This window comes from Serinus canaria, chromosome 2 (assembly GCF_022539315.1).
Source record: "Serinus canaria isolate serCan28SL12 chromosome 2, serCan2020, whole genome shotgun sequence".
Classification (NCBI taxonomy): Eukaryota; Metazoa; Chordata; class Aves; order Passeriformes; family Fringillidae; genus Serinus; species Serinus canaria.
In genome coordinates, this window is record NC_066315.1 from 347,112 (window position 1) to 368,379 (window position 21,268).

At 56.0% G+C, this 21,268-nt stretch overlaps 1 protein-coding gene across 2 annotated transcripts in view; it reads right to left on the reverse strand.

Moving 5' to 3' along the window:
* Positions 1-21,268, reverse strand: part of AGAP3 (ArfGAP with GTPase domain, ankyrin repeat and PH domain 3) — a 115,493-nt gene that overhangs the window by 83,546 nt on the left and 10,679 nt on the right. The gene's annotated exons all lie outside the window — the stretch shown is intronic.

Consider the following 21,268-nt stretch of genomic DNA (forward strand, 5'->3'; position numbering starts at 1 on the left):
TGCGCCCCCGTTCGCCGCTGCTGCCCGTGACACCGGCAGCGACCCCGGGACCGGGCGGGAGCGGCTCCGGCATCCCGCCATCGGAAAACACGCACCCTTCGGCGGCCCCGGCTCGACCCGCCCCTTGCGGCATCCCCGCGCCCCCCGCTGCTCTCCCCGGCCCGGGGCTGCCCCTCTCCTGCCAGGGCCCCCGGGCCCGGCCCCGGCCCTGCAACACACCCAGCTACCTTCTGCCTTCTCACCTTTCCCAGACCTGTGACGGGGCAGCGAACCCCCAGCAGCTGTGTGATGCCCAACGGCCGCCCATTGCTCGGGGACACGTGAAAACCGTCAGCATGGAGCCCAGGGGCCCGGGCAGCCCGGAGCACCCACACCCTGGAGTACAGACCCCAGGAGCACTGACCTCCAGAGCTCCACTGAGCCGGAAGCAGAGGGCACCAGGTGAAGTGTGACCACCTCAGCCAGAGCTTCACTCCTGTCTCGTTCCAGGGCAGTCATTTCCTCTGACCAAACCCACCATCACTAAGCACTGACCCTCCTCCCTGGCCACTGGAGTCCTGACTGTGGTACCTCCTCCACTTCTTCCCCAGCACCCCTCATTGCTGCTTGCAATCCCTGTCTCCAGCATCACCCCAGGGTGCTCCTCCTCCTTCTTCTCTTCCTCCTCCTCCTTTTTCCTCCACACCTTTTCCCTCTCCCTGGCTTTCCTCCTTCACATTGCAAGTATGATCTGTGCTCCCTCCCTCTGGGGAGGAAAAAAAAAAGATGCCTGACTCCCCCTTAAACTATTTTTACCTTACTGAAAGCCCTGTCTGCTGAGCCAGCCCAGGTCTTCTCCTGCTTCTCCAGGCCTCTCCAGGGAACACCTTAATATCAAGCACCTCCCTTTCCCCCTCCTTATACAGGAGTCTTTGACTTCACTGCTTCGACTCTTCCAAACTCCCACTACCACCTTCTTGGACCGTGCCTTTTCTCTGAACCCACATCCTCCTCCACGGCAGGCCTCATGCTTACTTCTCCAGTTTTCTGGATGCACCCAGGCCTTAGACACAGCCAAACTCCACCTAGAGCTCTTCCCCTCCCTACTGCACAGCCAGCGCCTCGGCCAAGCCTCTTCCCTCTCCCTTCTCCCTCCTCTCCCAGACTTACAGATCCCACCACCCACCTCCGCCTCCCACCCCTGTCCGTACCACAGATCCCATCAGGGCATGCAGAAGCAGAAGTCCCACCCAGAGCCTCTCCTGGGGCTTTTTGTCCTGCTCTTCCCCCAGGTTTCAGCCCCAGCCCTGCGCTGGCCGTTCCCCTCCCTGGTACCCGCTGGCCAACGCACAGAGCTGTGGCTCAGAGCCGCCTCTCCGCACGCCACAGCCATGTCCCGTGGGCAGACAGCTGTGGGAGCTCAGCACATCACTCCTGATGTCCAGAGCTACCGAGAGAACCCTTGGGGGGCTCGGGGGTCTTGGAATGTTGCCAGAAGCACTTGGTGGCTTGATTTTGATCCATCTAGGGATGTGCCACCTGTGCATGAGGAGATGGAACCTGTGGGAATTACTCGGGTGTGAATGGTGAAGGGAAAACGTAGTTATAGAGTAAATTACAGATTTTGGGGTTTTGGTACAGGGGGGTTATGGAGACAAGATGGAGGAAACAAGGCAGGTCACAGGACTCTTCTTTCTTCTTCTTGTCATCCATCTTCTGCTGTGGTGTTGGCACTTGGGGATTGGTCTGGGGTGAGAGTGTATCCGGTGACGAGGGTGATAGGTATTGGAGATAAAAGGTAAATATGACATACGTAGCTTTTGATATAAAAGATGTGCCCGCCTCGGGGGAAGGTCAGAGTGCCTTTCGCTGCCGTGCTGGTCAGATCCCAGTCGGGCAGAGAAGGGACTTTATAGATAAGATATAATAAACAATTCTGAAGACCGAAAAACCCTGGAGTCCAGACTCATCTTTCGTGACCTGGCCTGCCAGAACCATCCTAAGCGTGTGTGGGAGCAGAGACGAACAGCCGAACCCCATAGATAGCGGCACATCCCACTGCCCTCCCTCCCCAGACAACGGGCACCTGTGCCCAGGACGGAGCAGAAGGCGCCTGCCAGCCCGCCGGAGCCGCAGCCCTGCCATCTGTGCCAAGGTCACAGGAACACTGTGCGAGCTGCCAGACTGCATCCGACCCACACGCACAGCATCTGCCAGCCTGTCTCGGAGCACTGCACTGCAGCCACAATGAGGAATTCTGCAGGAAGCAATTACAAGGGAATGGCTTCCAAAGTCCTCAACACAGACAGGGCTGGCTGCGGGGACCAGGCCATCAGAGCCAACCTGCCAGGGGTACCTCAGGCACAGGTACCTGGCTCTGGGCAGGCAACCAGGCCAGGACCCTCACCAGCTCCTGTCCACCGTGCCTGGCACAGCTCGGTGCTCCCAGGGATGGAAAGCTCTTCCTGTGGGGAGACTGGACCGTCTATATCCATCTCTTTCCAACCCTGGGTTTAACACATACTGCAACAGCACCAGATGGTTCCCCTTCCACATGAGTCTCAGCTTTTTTAAATATTCTGGCAGGTTCTGGCTGTGAGGTGTCGCTGAATCACAAACTGTCTGCTGAAGACAGGATGCACCTTGTGCTGCCCACTGAGGCAGGACTGGACATGCTGGATCCCCCTGACAGGGTCTGTCTAACCCATCCCTATGACCTCCCCAAGACCCCTCCTGCACCATGATCTCCTCAAGCCCCCTCGCACCTGTGACCTCCTTCCTGCTCCAGCTCTTCCTCCTCCTTTGATCCCATCCAAATTCTAATTAAACCTACTGGAAAACATGGAGAGTTCCCCTCAGCTGACAACATCCCTTCCCTATCCTCCCAAGGATCATATTTTTTAAAGCTATTTGTGTTTTTAAAGCATTCCCAATTCTCTGCTGTTTGTCTGCACCTTTCTTAAACACAGAGTCAGAACCTGAGCACAACACTCAACTGGAACCTAAGAATAAATACAGGTACAACACCTGTCCTCCTGCACCCCAGTAAGATACTGCTCTATACCACAGTAAGAGCATAGCACTGTTCTTACCTAATTAGGCTGTTTTGTGGCAAAGGTTTCCAAATGCTGTGTGCATTGATACCTATATTGACATGATCCCCTTGACATTATTCCAAAAGATGTCTAAAATAGGCTAAAATGGAGCCTTAGATTCAAATCCTGGGGTTGATGTCTGCAGGGCACCTGCACAAGATGGGAATCTGTACCCCAAGGCAGGTTCAAACCCCGCCAGTCTCAGCAACACATGGGCTCCAGCTGCCTCAGGCCTCCACCAATGGAGAAACTGCTCTGAGAACGAGACCAGAAAACACCAGGGTTTGAGGAGAGCCATCACTGAAACTACCCACATGCCTTTAATGTGTCTCTTCTCTGGCAGCTCACACCGTCACCTTCCTGGGTTGGACTGGAGCTGTGTCTATGTCTAATGCAGATGACAGGTGACAGCTCACCTGTTCACAAGCTGCTGGTGGACAGCAGCTTGGCCAGAGTCCCCAGGGCTATGCAGGGCTGCAGAAGCATCTCCCAGAGCTGGGAAGTAACAGGCAATCTGATCCTGAGCAGGTGCCAGGGGACAGAAGCAAGCTGGTCCCTTACCAGGCCTTCTATGAGTCATATGCATGGTACAAACATTATGGCCATGAACATCTGGCTGAAATTAATATAATCCATGAGAGGCTTAGCAACAGCTGCATGGGAAGAGTCTGAGAGCCAGGGAACATTCCATTGCTGGTTGGCCGTGGTGTGACATTCAGGGTGGAGCCCCGAAAAGGAAAAGGAGTCCAAACCATGGTCAAATGTTCCACTGTGCTCCCCAGACCCCATGACACTGGTGTCACTGCTCTCCCTGACCCACTGGCACTGGTAGCCCTAGGTTGCCCCAGACACAAACAGTATTGCTGCTCCAGAGATCTGCAGGTAGGGCAATTTTGTTGCCAGGGAGATGCCCGGGCAGCTGGGAGGATGGGACGCCTGCACTCACCATCCCTCCTGGGTTCAAATGCTGTCACTCTGCAGAGGGGCCTGAGTCTGGGGGCCCCCGCAGCCCCACACATCCAGCATGGATGAGAGACCAGCACTGCCTCGGCAGCCGGGGGAGGGATGAGGTTCCTAGCAGGGAACCCAACAGCTCGCAGTGCCCGCACAGAGGGCAGGTACAGCGGCACACCAGGAGCACGTGAAGAGCCCAGCCAGCTCCAGGCCATGCGTGCCACCAGGGCTGCCAGTGCCCGAGGCCACCAGCCCTGCACAGACCCTGCTGGCAGTGGGACTGCGGGCAGCGGAGCAGGCTAAGCACCACTGCCAGGGACAAAGTGAGGACAGGGTGCAGGACAGGTGACAACACCGCAGCTGTGCCAGGCTGCGGGGCACGCGGGGCCCTGGCACATGCTGCCCAGCTGGAGCAGCGGAGCAGGAGGGCTCTGTGCAGTGCCAGGGACGGCAGCCAAGCCCACCCGCAGCTGCAGGAGCACCCCGAGCGCTGTGTCGGGACCGCGCTGGAGCTGCCGGGCTCTGCAAACCAGCTGCAGCCAGCTCGGCCATGCAGCAGGAATACTGATGAGGCCCTCAGACCGGAGCTGCGGGGCGCAGGCTCGCTGGCCCGGCCCTGGGGTGCAGCGCCGCAGCCCCGCGTCACAGCCCACACTGCCAGCGTCAGCAGCACCGTCACTCGGAGCGGTGGCAGGGCCAGCCCCTGCCTGCTGCCCTCACGGGGCCAGGATGGAGCCAGAGACGTCCTCAGCCCAAGCAGGAGGAGGGAGGAGACAGAGCCGTCCCCTGACCCAGCACAGAGAAAGATGTTCACTGAGTCCTGCCACAGGCTCAGCATCCAGCACAGCACCACTGCACACCACACAGCTCCACTGTGCTAACCTTTTCTGGGCAGCCCGAGCACCCCAACAATCCTTTCTGATCACCCAAACCACCCTGGGCCCAAGAGACAATGTCCTCCTGCTCTACACTGACAAACACCCATCCACCCACCCCACAGCCCCTGCCCATCCCCAGGGTGTCAGGACGGAGAGATGAGGCATTGCTCCATGTCTGAGCCCTCAGCCACAGACCCTCCAGCTGCCAGCTGGACCCTCATGCCATGCCCTGCCCCGTCCCTGTGCCCGTGCCCACCCTACATCACAGAGCCCTGGATTTGACACTCGACAGGCAGACTGACTTTCTAAGGCCTCTTGCCCAGAGAGGTGCCTCAAAGCAGGTTGTTCCCTACAGTTTCCATGGAGAGGAGGAACAGGCCCAGCCAGCAGAGAGTTAACACCAGCTGGGAAGTCAGTAACAGTCGCAGGAGAGCCCAACTCCAGCACCAGCTCCCTCCCTCCTCCCACACTGCACACCCCCAGCTCAGGTCCTGCCGCAAACCCCGAGCTGCTGATGAGGAAATTGCCACCTTCTCCCCCCACCCCGGGATGCAGCAGTGAAGCAAATGCCTCCCTCCCACACACGTGAGGTCAGGCCCATGTCACCCAAACAGGACACGGCCACACTCCTGTCTACCAAGGAGAGCAGCCGAGCACCAAACTGCTGCCAGCCTTTCATCCTGCCAGGGACCCAGCGGAGGTGGCCATGCTGCAGATCCTGCACCCACAATGGTGCAAGTCAGATGCAGGGATAACAGATGCAGGGATGATGCTTCCTAAGCTGGTCCAGACCCTGGTGCCTCGGGGAAGCCCCAGAAGATAATGGGATGTTACCTACAGGGTGTAATACTAGATCAAGGCAGCAGCAATCACTTCTGCTCCTTAAGCTACCTCGGGCACTTCTGCATGCAGAGCCGTCCATGCCAGCACCCTGACTAAACCTGCAGGTGGTCTGGTACCTGCGCTGCAGGGCAGGAGCCGCCCCGCCATGCTGCCAGCCATGCACCGGGCTGGCCCCAGGCACCAGGCTGTTTCCAGGTACACAGGTGTTCCCATGGAGCAGGGCTGTCTCCAGGCACCAGGATGTTCCCAATTCCCAAGCTCCCCACTGGTGATGCAGGTATGAGCAGCATCAGCATGATTAGGCCAGACATTGTGAAATCTCCTTGGGATTTTGAAATCCAAAGACAAAAGGCCAGGTGAAAATTTGGTTAGAGGACTAAAGACCTCCTCAGGTCCTCAAGCCTCATTTTAAAATCTCTCCCATAACCATCACTTAAACAGTGAACATCCTCCCATTTATTCCAAAACCTGCAAACAAAAGAAGAAATGGCATGAAAAATAGCATCAGGGTGAAACTTGGAACTGAACGGTGCAGCAATGGGACTCAGAGAACAGGAAAATCCACATGGAGGTCAGGGGCAGAACAAGGCAGAAGATGGAGGAGGCTGGAAAATCCCTCTGCCTTGACAGAAAGGCAGAGACCCCGCAGCAGCCTGCACAGGATGGTCACAGAGGTGTTCTTCAGCTGGACCACAGAGCTCCTTCCCCACAGTGACATTTCTGTGCCCAGCAGACGCAGGACATTCCTGTGCCCAGCACACACAGCACATTCCTGTGCCCACAAGCAGAGCTCCCAGCCAGGCCAGCAGCAGAGGGAGCCTGTGCTGACCAGACACACCACCTGCCCTCGCGCCCCTTGGCTCTGCACATGGGATATCGCAGACACCAACAACACAACAATTCTGGGAAGAGCCAACCCAAGCAAAAGGTAGGACTGGAGGGTCATCAAGCTCCACAGAAAGGGGAGCAGCCCAGAATCCCAAAGGGATGTTCCCAACAGTGCTTCCCAAAGCTCTCCAAGACCGCTCCTCCCTCCCTGGGAAACATGAAAAACAATTAAAGCCACGGAAAGAGCCCATCCTTCTGCCCTGTTCCCAAAGGCACCTGCTCAGGAACAACAGAGCAGGCAAAGGAAGTATTTTCAAAACAAAAGCTAAAAAGCTGCTGAGGCTGACAACAACACAGGATGCTCACGTGGGCCTGAGCACCCCAACAAACACTGTGTTACTGCTGCTTCCACCTCGTCATCCTCTGAGGCGAGCACGGTGACTAACAGCATCTGCACACACAGGCAGAGATTGTTTTGCAGCAAACAACAAGAGCCAGTTGTGAGAACAGTGTTAGTAATACCCCTGTATCCCACCTGGAGCAGGGGGACTGCACGGCTCCAGCCCCCAACAACCTTCTCCAGCTCCCTCATGGTGGACAGCCCCAGACCCACGTGGAACTTGGAGGCTCGCAAGGAATGGACTTTGAGAAGGCAATATCAACCTCAGGATGGTAAAGAAGCAGATGTCACCTGGCACATAAAACTCACCTTCATAACAAACACTTAGGTAAGACTATCTATTTCAATGAAGCCACTCATTCCTCAGGTGCTGCCACCAGGTCCTGGAGAAAGCCAGAAGCAGCCGCAGCCTGAGGGATGCTGAGCCAAAGGCCCTGCTCCAGGCTGACCAAGGGTTTGATATCTCCTGCTCCTGCTCTCACTTTGGCACGAGGGTCCCAGCTCTGGCCCCTGGAGCAGCCCCTGCTGGAAGCAGCCTCCCCATGCCAACCATCTCCATCAGTGCTCACCTTTACAGACCCCAGTGGCCCAAAGAGCCTACCTGTGTCTAACTCGGGTATTCTGGGTTCCTCCCCGAGACCTCTGCACAGGGGCCAACCACCAGCCACAGAGAGCAGCAAACCCAGGAACTGAAAGCCACAAGCCACAGCCGGAAGGTGGGATGGAAGCTGCAGGTCCTGCACCTGTTCCCCTGTTCCCACCACCCCCCGAGGCTTCCCTGCTGCAGCCACAGACACCTCAGCCTGCAGCCTCATCCTCCCAGGTGGGAATGGCTGCCACGTCTCACTCCAGGGCCCCAGGAGGGACCAGTGCCTGCATCACTCTGCCCAGCTCACACCCTCAGACTCAGCAACCTGCACCTCGTGGCTCCCACCAACACCGAGCCCCAGCAGGGCCCGAGGGGTCCCAGTGGGGTCCGAGGGGTCCCAGCAGGGTCCGAGGGGTCCCAGCAGGGCCTGAGGGGTCCCAGTGGGGTCTGACGGGTCCCAGTGTGGTCTGAGGGGTCCCAGCATGGTCTGAGGGGTCCCAGCAGGGCCCGAGGGGTCCCAGTGGGGTCTGAGGGGTCCCAGCGGGGCCTGAGGGGTCCCAGCAGGGTCTGAGGGGTCCCAGCAGGGTCTGAGGGGTCCCAGCATGGTCTGAGGGGTCCCAGCATGGTCTGAGGGGTCCCAGCGGGGTCCGAGGGGTCCCAGCATGGTCTGAGGGGTGCCAGCAGGGTCCGAGGGGTCCCAGCAGGGTCCGAGGGGTCCCAGCGGGGCCTGAGGGGTCCCAGTAGGGTCTGAGGGGTCCCAGCAGGGCCCGAGGGGTCCCAGCAGGGTCCAAGGGGTCCCAGCAGGGTCCAAGGGGTCCCAGCAGGGTCTGAGGGGTCCCAGTGTGGTCTGAGGGGTCCCAGCAGGGTCTGAGGGGTCCCAGCTGTCTGAGTCACAGTGGGACCCCAGCCTGACATGACTGCAGAGAGCAACAAGGGAGACCTCAAATCCCCCAGCACCAAAACAAACTTTCCATGTGGTCGGGGCAGAAGGGGATGGCTTTGAGTGCCTCACACCACCAGGGATTTGGCAGGGAGAACCATTCTTGATGATTTTTCCAGGATCCAATACAGACACTAAATGCTCACAGGAGAGGATGGATCCCCAGGAATCCCCCCCAGACCTGCCTCAGCCCAGGTTTTATTCACAATTACACACTGAGGGCCCCAGTTCTTGGGCCACTTCATACATCTCGGGCCACTTCATACATCTCATGTTGACCATTGACTTTTCCAGTTTCTTGCTGAGGTCACTTGGACTAACCCAAATACCATAAAGAAGCCTCAAGGAAATATTTAATCAGTAACACCTTTTACTAATCCCACTGCTCGGGAACTGTTCTCAATGTCATGGAAAGTAGATCCCATCAAACTACGTCACTCAGCACCCACTTCCCTCCTCTAATTCTCCGCTAATTCGGATTATGTCAGGCACTCCACTGCTCTCTCAGGAATCAGTATCAGCCTAACTGTATCCTAAATACCTGAGTCATCCATGGATCCTGCTGAAGGCTGGCAGAGCATTAGCCCACTCCAAGCTCGCAGGGAGCTCTGCAGCCAGCTCCGGGTGCCAGCTGCCCAAAGCTGGGACTCTGAAAACACCTGGCTCTGGCAGCTGCTGTTCAGAACTGAACAACCATTCCAGAGAAAGGATTCCACCTCTCCAAGCAGGGATGGAGATGCTCACACTGCACAGCTCCCCACACGCCATGTTTCAGACAGTACAGACAAATGTCACAGCTAAAAACACCCCTGTTCCCAACAAACCTCCCAGCTCCCGACAGGCACTGACCAGCTGGATGCCAACGGCCACTCGTGTCCCCCCTCTTTTGCTCACTTCCACTCTTGGTCTGTGCTCCGTAACACCAACTCTTCCTCTGTTTAGGATCCGTTCTGTGCCAGTCCTGCTGTTCGGATGCGCCACCCGCTCCATGTGCCAGGCTGGCTGTTGGCACAGCCTCCCTCATTAATGGGGCTTTATGTGATTTGGGCACAAACATGACATTCTTTGGAATTACTGCATTTGCTGTTCGTGTTCTCTCAAGTCCTGCGGCTCATCATTTTATTGTTTTTTTGGCTTTAGTGACACCAACCTCCAAAAGCAAATGGCAAGGGGTGAGTATTACCCAAACACCCTGCCCAGGAACAGCATTGCTGCTCCACATTTGCAGGGCATTGTGGCAGCTGTGAGGGACAGGGAATATCCTTCCCCATCTGCAGGCAGTCTGGTACCGAGAAAGGGCTGGGACGGCTCCCAAGAGATGACCTTGGTGGAGATAAAACACTGCTGGGAGCCTCCCTGGGGATGCCCAGGGCTGGCACCAGACCGGCACCACTGGTGACACCACGCCGCCAGTGCCAGTAACTCCAGCACTCACTGCATGCTGCTGCTCACCTCGAAATCCACAGCACAACTGGGGCACCTGTGCAGTGCCTGCAGCAAGTCCAAGGCAAGGCTGTGGGGTTCACATCTCTACCAGGCTCTTTAGCTGCAGCTGGTTCTGTGCCGTGCTTGGGAGAAGGTGGGATGAGCAGCACCCAGACATCAAGGCTGGAGGAAGGGCCTCCAGGGAGCAAGTGCAGCCACTTAGGGCAGGAGGGCTGCCAGGGAGCATGGCATGCACCCCAGCACCAAGGTGTGTTCCCCAGGACCACAGCATCCCTCCCGGGAGAACACTGCTTTGGGAGGACGTGGCTGCAAAGCTCTGCCATGCTGTGCTGCTGGAAGGCCAGCAAACAGGAGACCTGCCCTGGCCACAGGCACACAGGGAACAGGCAGCTGGCTGGGCAGAGCCTGGGAGAAGGGACAGAGCCAGTGGTGCTCACACCAAGGCTCAGCTCAAGGGGAGATCTGCCTGCTGGCCAGGTCACACAGCTCTCACAGGCAGTGCTGCTCCGGCCTGCAGCCCTGGAACTTCAGGGGAGGAAGGTGCAGAACAAGTATGGGGTATGTGACAGGCACAGGGAGAACGAGATAAAGCAAGGAAACCCCAGCAGCTCCAAGCATTACTCAAGATAGCAGAAACATAGAGAACAAGTGGCAAAAGGACCTTAAAATCCCGAATGTCCAGCTGCCACAACAGAGGTGACCGATGAGAAGTGGAATCATCAGAAACAAACAATTCTGATTTTATATCTGGAAAAATAAGCTGCAAGTTCTCACCACTCAGATGAAATCCTGGGGTTATTCTCAACTCTGTGAAAACATTTCCCATAGAAGGTGTGGCTACCCCATTCCTGGAAGTGTTCAAGGCCAGGTTAGGTGGGGCTTGGAGCAACCTGGTCTAGTGGAAGGGGGGTGGAACTGGATTTAGGCGCTTTAAGGTCCCTCCAAACCCAAACCATTCCATGATTCCATGAACTTCAGTTCGCTGCTCAGCAGCAATCAAAGAGCAAAGAGGGTGCCAGCCATTACTAAGAAAAGAATGGAGAACAAGAGAGGGAACATCCCAACACTCTTGTCCTGACCCACCAGGTACCAAGAGAGGCAGGAGATGACTGACAGGACAGGAACAGCTACTGTACAGGGAGCCTGGAAAGGAAGATGGCAGAGGGGGAATGAAGTTTTCCATGCCGGGAGAAGAAAGGAAGAGGCCACTAGGGAACAATTTGTTCACTGTTTCTTCCGAAGCAGGAACTCGGGGACATCACATCCAATTAAGCAGGTCCAAAACAGGAGATTTTTTCACATAAAGCATCACTGTGAAATGTCTCATCAGGGCTGCAGTGGCGCTCAGCGAACACGCGCTCAAAGGACCCTCGGCCAAATCCAAGGACAAAAGCTCCATGCGAGGCTACAGAGACACAAGAGGCGGCTTTAGGGTCGGGAATGACTTCCTGGGAGCAGGAAAGGCACAGCCCATGCTCAGCAGGGCAGCAGCTCGGGCTGGGCAGGGGGCAGAGGAGCCCCTGGAGCCCCTTGGCAGCAGCAGAGGAGGGGCCCCTTGCCCCCCATCCCCGTGCACACGCCGAGCCCCAGCAGTGCCACGGCTGGGGCTGTCACACCATCCCCACGGCGAGGCCCAGGCTGCCAAACCCACATTCCCACTGACATTTTCCATGCTCGCTTGCTGCATCGGGATGGTATTTATAGAAGTTTCAGCAAAAGCAATTCAGACACTTCCCAAAAGCAGGCTGGGGAAAAACACGGCAGCTTGGCCAAAGCTGTACATTTTTCCAGCTTTGAGTGAGGGATTGAAGAGCTGATCAGCTCCTAGCTCCAGGCTGGAGCCCAGCACTCTAGACTTTGATCTGCCAAGCCACAGTGGGCTCTGCTTGGGGCCCAGCAAGTGTTCCCTGCATCTCCAGTCCCAGCATTTCTCAGATGAAATCCTGGGGTTATTCTCAACAACTCCATGAAAACATTTCCCAGAGAAGCTGTGACTAACCCACCCACCCCAAGACTAGGTTGGATGAGGCTTGGAGCAGCTGCTGATGGCAGGGGGTAGGACAAGCTCTAAGATTCTTGGTTCTATGACCACGGCAACTGCAGGATTTCCCTCCAAGGCATTACCTGAGACAGGGAAGCAGGAGAAATGCCAAGGCCACTCAGCCAGATAAGAGAGTTTGGGGACCTGGGAGAAGCGGACTGCACATCCCAGTTCCCCAGCCTCCCGAGAATGCATCAGATCTGCAGAGCCCAGCTTCCCTGGGCAGCTCTGCAGGGAGAGGCCCTACTGAACCCCACCAGCCCCATGTCCCACTGGTACCACCACCCTGTGCAGGAGGGTGCCAGAATTAAAGTGGGTCCCATCACAACTCTTCCTCCTCCTCTCAAGCTGAACCCCAGCCATCTGCGGTTTACAGTTCCAGATCTGATCCAGCACCCTCAGCTCTCCCACAGCATGCAGAGAAATCAGCACTTCTAGTGCCCAAGTCACCCAACCTACTTATCACTCCTACCTCAGCCTGAGACCGCTGAGGATGACAAGGAGCCTGGGGGAGCAGACTCAGGTGATGTCACCTCCACCCCTGACATCGCTCCCCCACTTCTGGATCCCACCGTTTCCATAGAGGACAGCCCACTCAGCTGACACAGCACGAGCGATACCACTGCTCCGTGCACCTGAGGAGGTTCTGCCAGGATCCCTGGGGCAAGGCAGGGCTCCTGGACACCTTTCTGAAGGCAGGAAACCAGACTGCCGTGGAAGGGCAGCTGTGTCTCCCCTCACAGAGACACAATCGTGGGAGCAAATGAGGGCCTGCAGCTCCGAAGGACCAGAGAGCTGCCACCTCAGCCTCACATCTTAATCACAAGATCGTTCTATTTCCATGGAAACGGCAGAATTAGAGACTTCAACGGAACGACAATTACCAGCATTGGGAATTTGACTGTTAAACTTGTCACACTCCCATCCCCAGTTCTAGGAGAGGAGATGGCACTTACCCACACCACTGCCCTGCACCTGGCCCCAGCACCACGGCCAGCCACGCTCAGCTGTTTGTTCCTGCCTCCTGCAGCAGCCAGCTGGGTTTCCAGAGAGCCTCCCATGGCAGCACATCAGGGGATGGAAGCTCGTGGGGGCTCAGTCCAGTGCAGACTTGTCCATCAGCAGCTGATCCTGGAGCACACACAGTGATCCTGCTGACCAAGGCTTCCCCAGTGCCTCAGCAGCAGGAAAAGCCTTTATGTGCTCGTTAGTCACTCAGGGATAGCTCCAGGCACTGTGGGGAGCACGGGCCCAGTGCCTCCCAGGGCAGGCCCTTTCCCTGACACAGCAAAGCCCCACAGTAGTTCTGGTCAGCCGAGGACAGAGTGGAGCCGAGGCGCTAATTACCATCACTGGCACGGGGTACCCAGTGCCACCCTACTCTCATCTCTCCACCGTGAAGACACAAGCCTTTCCTGAAAGCAAAGCTGGGAAGGACCTGGGAACTCCCCAGACTCATATCTTGGGTTTGCAAACACCACAATGTCAACTGCAACCCTGGGAGCATCAGCAAAGCTGCAGAGGTAGATCAGGGGAGCTCCCTGTGCCCAGGAAGCCCTCAGCTAACATAGACATCTCCCAGAAGAGGAGAGAAGAGCTGCCCTTTTGTCTTCTGTCCAGACAGGGGCCCACTTCGAGAGGTCACTGGCCAAATCCCCTCCACGTACTCCACGCCTTGGCCCCACTGTGGTCACAGGACCATTAGCTGATGGGCCCAGGCCTCCCCTGGCTGTTACGCCCAGTCCAAGGACTGAAATTGCTCAGCCCAGCTCTGATCATGTACTGCCACACAGACCAAGAGTCAGACAGTGGGCAAGGTGCTGATGGAAAGGAGTTTTCCATGGCACGTGCATTCCACTGCCCGGCCCGTGCCCGGAAGACAATGGACACCTGGCCATGAGCAACACTCCTGCCATGATTACAGACACACCCCTAAAGCCCTTCCTGCAGGTCTGGACACTGATGCTCAACCTCAAGGAAAGCAACCTCCCACCCACAGAAAATTCCAGCTCCAAGAGCCCAGACCTGGGGCAGCTGGGAGGATATCATCTCCTATACCGGAGTCTGTGGGACACAGCAAGTGCCTGCCCCATCAGGAGCTCATGCGGAGCCATCCCCACCCTCAGACTGGCAAGGCTCCAGGGCTGAAAGTACTTCTCCAGCTGATCTCCCATGAAAGCAGGGTGTGCTCCAGGCCAGACTCTCCTCCAGCCTCTGGAGGGAACTTCCCGGAGCACAGCTGCACACACTGCCTGTACAGACAGGTACCAGCAGGGCTGAGCCACTGTGCCATCCAGATCCATCCTGAGCCCGTGGCATCCTGACCCCTGCAGTCACCCACTGAGCTCATGGCACCCTGAACCCCGCAGTCACCCATTGAGCCCATGGCACCCTAAACCCTACAGTCACCCATTGAGCCTTTGGCACCCTGACCCCTGCAGTCACCCACTGAGCCTTTGGCACCCTGAACCCTACAGTCACCCACTGAGCTCATGGCACCCTGACCCCTGCAGTCACCCACGGAGCCTTTGGCACCCTGACCCCTGCAGTCACCCATGGAGCCCACAGCACCCTGACCCCTGCAGGCACCCACTGAGCCCGTGGCACCCTGACCCCTGCAGTCACCCACTGAGCCTTTGGCACCCTGAACCCTACAGTCACCCACTGAGCCTTTGGCACCCTGAACCCTGCAGGCACCCACAGAGCCTTTGGCACCCTGACCCCTGCAGTCACCCATGGAGCCCACAGCACCCTGACCCCTGCAGTCACCCATGGAGCCCACAGCACCCTGACCCCTGCAGTCACCCATGGAGCCTTTGGCACCCTGAACCCTACAGTCACCCACTGAGCCTTTGGCACCCTGAACCCTGCAGGCACCCACTGAGCCTTTGGCACCCTGACCCCTGCAGTCACCCACGGAGCCCATGGCACCCTGACCCCTGCAGGCACCCACTGAGCCTTTGGCACCCTGACCCCTGCAGTCACCCACTGAGCCCATGGCACCCTGAACCCTGCAGTCACCCACGGAGCCTTTGGCTCCCTGACCCATGCAGGCACCCACTGAGCCCGTGGCACCCTGAACCCTGCAGTCACCCACTGAGCCTTTGGCACCCTGACCCCTGCAGGCACCCACTGAGCCCGTGGCACCCTGACCCCTGCAGGCACCCACTGAGCCCGTGGCACCCTGAACCCTGCAGGCACCCACGGAGCCCATGGCACCCTGACCCCTGCAGTCACCCACTGAGCTCATGGCACCCTGAACCTGCAGGCACCCACTGAGCCCATGGCACCCTAAACCATGCAGTCACCCACTGAGCCTTTGGCACCCTGACCCCTGCAGGCACCCACTGAGCCTTTGGCACCCTAACCCCTGCAGTCACCCACGGAGCCTTTGGCACCCTGACCCCTGCAGGCACCCACTGAGCCCATGGCACCCTGAACCCTGCAGTCACCTGTTGCCAACGTATTTTATGAAAAATCCTTTACTTAGGATTTTTCCTTTCCTGGGAGCTGAGAAACCTTAGAACACTAAACAATTCTTATCTGCTGCTGTGGAATGCCACGGGAAAATCTGTGATTGGCCCCGTCGGACTGTTTCCAATTAAGAGCCTATCACAATTCACCTGTTCGGCCCGTCTCGGGCTGAGAAGACTTCAGTTTACACATTCTTTTCTATTCTTAGCTTAGCCTTCGTAGTGAAACCTTTCTCTTTACTCTTTTAGTATGGTTTCTATATCTTATATATCTTATCATAATAAATCAAAGCCTTCTGATACATGGAGTCAACGTTGTCGTCTCTTCCCTCATCCTAAGACCTCAGAAAACCCGCAGTAATAGTCACCCACTGAGCCTTTGGCACCCTGAACCCTGCAGGCACCCACTGAGCCCATGGCACCCTGACCCCTGCAGTCACCCACTGAGCCCACGGCACCCTGAACCCTGCAGTCACCCACTGAGCCCATGGCACCCTGACCCCTGCAGTCACCCACTCGAGTTCCTCGTGTCACACAGGCGGGCCTGTTTTTGCTCCATGTCACACATGGCACTGGGGAGCTGCTGTGGAGGAGACAGGCTGCAGGACACCTGCCAAGACCCCAGAGAGCCGGGCTCCTCCCCTGCCCGTGCTGGGACCCCCAGGGCCCAGCTCCAGCTGGACTCCTCACTGTCCCTCCCAGCCCTCCATGACTCAGACGCCGAGCCAGCGGCACAGCAGAGTCTGCGCTGAGTCACAGCGTGGCCGTGACTCACCCTGGACACGCTGGGCCAGCACATGCAGCCACAGCAGCAGCTCCAGCTGCAGGTTTGCTCACACACTGCTGCTGCTCCCCGAGGGCCCTGGCAGCGTGCATAGCACAGAGCTGGCAGTGCCATGGGCAGGCGTCTCCTAGTGCTGCAGTGGTGCCCCAGGGATGCTGAGCAGGGGTGCTGTGACTGTCCCCAGACACGCTGGTGGCCCTGCTGCAGTGGCCCTCATCGCTGCGGATCAGGGGAGCCCTCAGCCTGACCACAGCTGCCACCACCCTGCTGGCTCTGATGCCCAGCCTCGGGATCACCCCATGCCCCACACACCCACCCACTCACCAGCCTCAACATCCCCTGCCCTGGGCATGGGGCAGGCCTAGGGCCACGCTGTGCCAGAAGCACAGCTTGTCATGGACACGCACAATCACTGAGGTTGGAAAAACCCTCAGAGACCATCAAGACCAAGTGTTCCTCCAGCACTGCCAAGGCCACCACCACGTTCCCAAGTGCCACATCCACATGGCCAGGGCACAGGGTCATGTCATTCGGGCAGGGGGACTGAGGGGACCAGACCTGCCCTGTCCCTCTGACCACTGCACCCTCCTCACCTGGAGAAAGCTGCTTAGCACCTACTTCCATGGTAAAGTAACCCAAATCCTCAGTAACTGCTCTTGTTTTACTGTGCCACCTAAATCTGGCGGTGCTGCTGCACTCTGGGACCAGCAGAAGTAGCTCAAGGAGAGGAAGGGACGCTGCACTAGGGCCAGCACTGTGAGGAGCCCACCAGACACAGCCATGGGCACAGTGGGAGCCAGGGAGGATGGGGGAGCAGCAGCAGGGCCCTGGAGACACCTGGAGAGGAAAGCAGGGCAACCTGGGTGTTCCCAGAGCAGTTGTGGCTGAACCATCCCCGGAAGTGTCCAAGACCAGGCTGGACACAGCTTGGAGCAACCTGGTCTAGTGGAATGTGTCCCTGACCATGGCAAGGGGGTAGAATGGAAGGGGATATAAGGTCCCTTCCAACCTAAGCCATTCCAGGATTCTAAGCCCCAGTTCGCGCCTTTCGCTGTGGTTTGCATTTTTACACTTCCATAATAATTGATGAGACAGTCCAAATGACAACACTTCATAAAAACACCAGGACAACAACTTGGCTAAAACTCCCAAACCCTCCTGAAGGCAAGTGACATCCAAACTGCCCAAAAAAGGGTAAAAAGTAGGAAGAAAGAGGAGGAAACAGATGTCAATAAGATCTCGAATGCAGGAAGCATCAGAAAGGGTGTAGGAAGCTGAAGCCTCCAGGAAAAGGAGCCTGTAACAATGCTGAGAGCAGCAGGAAGCGGCTGTGTGAGCACAGACCCGCACAGGGAGGCACGGCTGCTCCCCCGAGCAGGGCAGGGACAGGCTCTGCTGGGCCTCAGCACCACGGGGAAGAGCAAACACACACACATGGAGAACGGCAAAACCATCAGCAGAAACAATTTTAAAGATGTCATCAAAAAGCATAACTTTAATTTAAAGGCACAAACAACCTGAATACAATGGTGCAAGGAAGAGCGAGCTCACACTCCTGCTCATGTGAGTTTTTAATAAATATTGAAATAACAGAGACATTCAGGAAAGGCTGGAAGAGAGCAAAGTGACCTCATACCCCCCAGCAGCCCTTTCTGACACCAGAGCCTGTGGGAAGGGAAACCTCGCAACCTTCCTTGCTGTCCCAGTGACACTAGTCCCCAGGAAGGGGAACCCCCAAGCCGCCACTGACACCAGTCTCTGGGAAGGGCATGGAGACAATGGAACTGGATGTTCTTAAACAACAATTCATGTTACAGCTGATTGCACTCCTTCAGGTGTTTCAGCTGTTGCTGTTCAGGGTTTGACTGGACAACCTTGAAGGTCCTTGCAGCCCAAAGTGATCCATGGTTCCATGACACAAACAACTCTGCCCATGCTTCCATGATCATGTAACCCATTCCCATACAACACTCCCTCTACAAACCACCACTTTGCAAAGTCATTTACAATAAACACAGCAGGACCAGGCTCAGAAGAGACAGAGATCCAGGTCAACAGGTAAGAAGATTCCTGGAGCCTTACCAATGATGTTGGGAAGCTTCAGACCACTGGGCAAACACTCTTACTACGCTAGCTCTAAGAGAGGTGAAATGGCAAATGCCAGGAATGCCAGAATAGTCAGATCCCCTGGCCCCAAAGCACAGACCACATCCTTCTGGGGCCGTTTCCAATTCAGGAGAAATGACTGGAGACCAGGAACCATCAGTGTGGATCCACATCAGCCCCATCAGGAAGCAGCAGATGGACAGCCAGACAATGGAGCTCTAATGCACACAGGCCACACATGACCTTTACGGTTCCTCTGAACCCAAACTCTGGGATTTCATGAAAAAGAGCAGCCAGCAGAGAAAGGAACTGGGTTCACAGTTCATCCAGCTGTGGCTGGGTCAAGTGGGAACACACTGCCTGTAATCTGATGATCTTCATTTTAAGAACACTGGATAAGGAAGAGCCATAAAAATTCTTTGAAGACCACACAAAATGAACTCATGAAGAGATTTTTAATGAGAGTTATGCAATTTACTTCCCAAAAAGAACATCAAGAGATAATTGATGAAGTAACAGTAAACTTCTCAGGGAACAATGTTCAGGTAACAAAGTTTTATTTAGTCTAATCTAAAATAACAAGTGAGAAAATGAACTTTAAAACAGATGAATGTAAATTGGGAATTAAACAGGAACTATCATCAGCTGGAGGAATTAATGACAGGAACAACCAACTGAAGAAGCAATGGTCGGGCTCCCTTCAGTTGCTGCCCCAGGAGGGTGTGAAGACCTCCAGGAACAGGGGATCCAAGACCCTTCCAGCCAGACAAAGTACTTCCCCACCTGGATGGCAAAGCTGTGAAACTGAACAGGGGGATGGCAGTACCATCTATCAGTTCATGATACATGGCCAGTAACAGAACAGACACTCCAGTATCAAAGTTTGTGTTTGAAATCAAACCCCACAGCGCCTGCAAACCACCTGACTATGCCCAACACACATTTAGGCATTTTCTCCTCCAAGAAGAGTATCTCAGTCTCCTCCCTCACCTCTCGCCACCAGAGCTCCCCAAACACCTTGTGCAATCCCCTCCCCAAAAATCCACTCCCAGACCTGCAAAGGCCTGAGCACCTCCTCCCATGCCCATTTCTCACTCATACCAGGCCACATGTTATTTTGTCCCCGATTTTCTCTTAGACTCTCCCCAACTCAATTTCCAGGCCTTGCGCTCCGCCAGAGCACCCTTCAGCTGCCCCTCTGAGGGAAGCTGATGGCAGGAGGCAGGGCAGGAAAGACTGCCCACAAGCTCTTACAGTCTGTGGGAGGCAGGACAGCAAACTGCAGAGACTCCACCAAGGCAGCTATTGCCCAGAGAGGCTGGGGACTCCAGCCTCTGGAAGTGCTCCAGGATGAATGGGACTTGGAGCAACCTGGTCTAGTGGACAGTGTCCTTGGCCAGGACAGGGGGTGGAACTGGATGAGCTTTAAGGTCCCTTTCAACACAAACCATTCTGGAATTCTACGATTACCAGACTCCATAGGCAAGATCTTATAGGAAGCAAACCCACAAAGAAAAAGGAAAAAGAAAAACAAAAACAAAGGTTACAAAAAGCTGTTGGGCCCCTGAAGCAGCAGTGATGGTGCACACAGAAATCATCCCAGTGCAGAAGAAACCAGTGTGGTAGGAGATCAACTTGGCTCACCCAAGCTCCATACTGGGCTTGGCACGGGAAGGCATGCACAGGGAAACTGGAAATTAGGTCAGATTAATAAGGATAAATATAAAGGAGTGGCAGCAGCACCCTAGTCTGAGCCCAAAGTAGCTACACAAGGAGTGAGAGGTGACCGGTGACAAACAGCAAAAACTAGAGACAAACCCCAGGCACATCAGGGACCAACATAAGGACACATAAGGAAAGCTTGGCCTGTTCCACAGGAGAGAGGGAAAACACTGAGGAATGATGCTGAGGACAGGGGAGGTTTAAGCCCCTTTGTGTAAGTTTCCATAACTAAGAGCAAAGAGGAGGCTGGCACAGGCAGAGGCCAAATAACTCCCAAAACTTCCAGTAAAAAATACAATTTCAGATGTTTTACATGGGCAGATAGTGACAAATCAAGGGGCAATAGTTTTAAACGACAAGAGAAGATTTAGATTAGATACTAAGATTAAATTTTTCCCTGTAGGGGTGGTGAGGCCCTGGCACAGGGTGCCCAGAGAAGCTGCGGCTGCTCCATCCCTGGCAGTGTCCAAGGCCAGTCTGGATGGGGCTTGGAGCACCCTGGGATAGTGGAAGGTGCCCCAGCCTGTACTGGTACAGCTGATTGGCCAGAACCAGCTGCAGGACCTTGCACTTGGCCTTGCTGCACTTTGTGAGGATCCCATGGGCCCACTCCTCTGCCAGTGTCCCTCTGGATGCTATCCCTGTCCTCCTGCCTCTCACCTGCACCCCTGGGCTTGGTATCACCTGTGACACACCTAGGGTGCACTTGGTGGCACTCTCTGTGTCATCAATAAAGCTATTAACCACTACTGGTCCCAGTGTGGACCTGGGGTGGACAGTGCTCATTACTGGTTTCCATTTGGCCACTGACCATAACCCTCTGGACGTGGCCATCTGTGCCATTCCTCACCCACCCAACAGTCCATCTACCAAACCCACCTCTCTCTGAATAATCCCCACTCTCCTGGGAAGGTGTCTGATGTCACTGACACGCCTTCATTTCCCTGGAGGACAGACATCCCCACTTCAGGATCTCCCACTGCCCTTTTCTGTCTCACCAGGGGACTGCACAAGGTTGCTCCTGCCTCACCTACAGACTCCGGGCTCTTCTGGACCCTGAGGCTCCTTTCTCAGGAACCAAAATGGCCACAACACCTTGTCCTCATTGACCCCGGCAATCCTTTTATCCTCTTTGTTCTCCTCCTGGTTCTCTACAGCTTCTTTCACCAGCCTCAGACAGACCATGCTAA